The sequence below is a fragment of the Myotis brandtii genome, unplaced genomic scaffold, assembly GCF_000412655.1.
Source record: "Myotis brandtii unplaced genomic scaffold, ASM41265v1 scaffold348, whole genome shotgun sequence".
Taxonomy (NCBI): domain Eukaryota; kingdom Metazoa; phylum Chordata; class Mammalia; order Chiroptera; family Vespertilionidae; genus Myotis; species Myotis brandtii.
The window spans coordinates 914,332-917,607 of NW_005363397.1; the positions used below are offsets into that span (position 1 = coordinate 914,332).

The window sequence follows — 3,276 nt, forward strand, 5'->3', positions numbered from 1 at the left end:
CACATCCCCAGTGGGAGGCGTGCAGGAGGCGGCTGATCGATGTTTCTCTCTCATCGATGTTTCTAACTCTCTATCCCTCTCCCTTCCTCTGTAAAAAAATCAATAAAATATATTTAAAAAAAATAAATAAATAATAAAATAAAGGCTATATAGTAAGAGGCAAAGAAGGACCCTACATAATAATAAAGTGAGCAATTCAACAAACAGATATAATGCTTATAAACATTTATGGACCAAAAATAGGTACCCTAAATATATAAAGCAAATCTTGATGAACATAAAGGGAGAGACTGACAGAAACACAGTCGTAATCTAGGATTTTAACATCCATTGCCATAAATGAATAGAAATTCCAGACAGAAAATCAACAAGAAAACAGCTTTAAATGACACACTAGATCAGATGGATTTAATTGATATCTTCAGAACATTTCAATCAAAAGCAGCAGAAAATACATTCTTTTCAAATGCATATGCATATGAAACATTTTCTAGGATAGACTACCCTTTCCTTTTCTCAGATATCCTCTCCCTCTCTCTCTCTCTCTCTCTCTCACACACACATACACACACACACAGTTATTTTGCTACTAGATAGTAAATGGAGCAGCATCAGTTACTAATACTAGGTACCTAAATCTCTCAGGTACCCAGTTAGTTAGAGGCTTTGCTTGATCACATCACATCTTCACAGTAACTCCAAAGACGTGCATTATTGTTTTTTTGAACAGATGAGGAAATTGAGGCCCAAGGGTTCCAGTCGTGGGCTGAAGAACACAGGTACAAGTAAGTGGCTGAGGTGAAGTTGAATCCGAAGTCTTCCAGACTCCGAAGTGCATGATCAATCAGGTGTCTCTGCTGCTTTCTTTGAAATACTGAGTACTTTAGAGGAAGGGAGGAAATTGAAGCAATATTTCTATCTAGTGATCTGGTGATGTATACATGTGCTCTTCATTGTCAAGCTGGTCCACTCTACCTAACACCCAACAGCATATTAGAAATGGCCCTGGGTGAAGCCAGGGATCAAGTTGTCAGGTGGTGTCACCTGGTTAGCACACCATGGCATCTGGGGGAGAATTCATTGTAATAGGAGATGGGATAGGAAAAAGCATTGACTGTGAAAGAAAATATCACAGGGCACATTTTAAAAGAACATAGAATGCTAGGAAATATTAGTTTTGTTTTATCTTTGTTGAACAGAGTCTATAAGTTATATCTTGAATCTTAGAGCAAACGATTCTGGGCTCTGGAAAGATTATTAACTTGTCTTGATGTCTCATAAACTAAAATGAAGCAATCCCTAAATCAAAGAGAAATGATGTATATATTCAAATACTACTCAGTATTGAATAGTAAATACTACTCAGAAAGGATAGTTGTGTACTTAACTTTTTTTTTTTTAGTATTTAAACTAAGCTTATTTGAGTCAGTTTCATTATCTTTAAAATGGGTAAAATAGCTATAATCTTACTGGGAATTGGGGCAAATTCAATGAGATAATATAAAAAAGAACTAAGCGTAGAGAACCCAACTATGCTGAACAACTGAACGCTGTTTCCGTGTCATTCTTTCTTCACCAACTCCATCCACACCTTTGGGAACCCCTGGACCTGCTGGGGCGGGACCCCAAGAGGCATTGGGAAGAAGGACAGCTATATGGGCAACAAGGCCAGAGCAAGCACGGTATCCTCACTATCTTGGATGACATGAAGATGGAGAAGATTTGGCACCACACCTTCTACAACGAGCTGCTTGTGGCCCCTGAGGAACATCCTGTGCTGCTGACCGAGGTTCCCCTGAACCCCAAGGCCAACCATGAGAAGATGACTCAGATCATGTTTGAGACCTTTAACACTCAGGCCATGTACATGGCTATCCAGGCTGTGCTGTCCCTGTATGCCTCTGGCTGCACCACTGATATTGTTATGGACTCTGGGGATGGGGGTCACCCACACTATGTCTGGACCTAGCTGGCTGGGACCTGGCCAACTATCTCACTGTAGATCCTCACGGGGTGTGGCTACACCTTTACCACCACAGTGAATGGGAAATCATGTGTAACATCAAGGAGAAGCTCTGCTATATAGCCCCGGACTTTGAGCAGGAGATGGCCACTGCAGTGTCAGCCTGCATCCTGGAGAAGAGCTACGAACCTGAGGGACAGGTGATCATCATCAGCCAGCGGTTCCAGTGTCCAGAGGCACTCTTTCAGCCCTTCTTCCTGGGTATGGCATCCCTAGGGATCCAAGAGACCACATTCAACTCTATCACAAAGTGTAATGTTGACATCCGGAAGGACATGTATGCCAACACAATGTTGTCTGTGGGACCACCATGTACCCCAGCATTGCCGATAGGATGCAGAAGGAGATCACAGCCAGGGCCAAAGAACAAGTACTTGACATGGACTGATGACTCCATTCTGGCCTCACTGTATACCTTTCAGCAGATGTGGATCAGCAAGAGTATGACAAGTTGGGCCTGTCCGTTGTCCACTGCAAATGCTTCTAAACATACCATGGGCAGATGAGTAGCATTTGCTGCATGAGTTGATCAAGTCTGAGTTTGCCCTAGCAAATGTATACAACTCATGCTGGCCTCATGGAACTGGAATGAGCCTTTGAAAAGAAATTGTCCTTGAAGCTTGTATCTGATCTTGAATTCAAGTTAACTGTTCCCTTGGTACGTGTTTTTTTTTAAATTAAATCTTTATTGTTCAGATTAAAAAAAATAAAAAAAGAACTAAGCCCTGTTGTTCAAGCCCCTGATACCATTTCTCGGCATATACTCTAAATAGTATATGGCATTTAAAGAATTTATTATAAATTATAGAATTTAAGTTTGTTCTTAGTTATCCTAATCTGAAATAGATCTAATTCTAAATCACTCCCAGATTTCTGCCAATATAAATGCACAAAACTTTTGAGTTTTTTGGTAAATAACTATTTCTTCCCTAGTCAGACTTTGTACTTACCCTCCTGGATTGTGCTGTGATATAATTCCAGTTGCAGACAGAATGGCAGTAAGAATGTCTTGTGAATAAACATACATTTGCAAGGCCCCAGGAGAGGTTATTTCAGGGCCTTCGAGCAAGGGTCTCCCGAGAGCAGGCTACTTCCATTGGCAAAGGAGCCCCAGGGGGACTCAGGCCTGAAAGTTCTGAGCTTTTTCTGTATCCATCCAAGTGAACCCTTTTCAATTATCAGGACCTCGCTCTCTTCCAAAGAATGCCTGGGTCTTTACAAGAGAGAATTGATGAGGCTGCAAATTCAACTTC

At 41.2% G+C, this 3,276-nt stretch overlaps 1 pseudogene; it reads left to right on the forward strand.

Annotated features, from left to right (window-relative positions):
* Positions 1–612: 612 nt before the first annotated feature.
* Positions 613–2,510, forward strand: LOC102260815 (annotated as a pseudogene).
* The last annotated feature ends 766 nt before the right edge of the window (positions 2,511–3,276 follow it).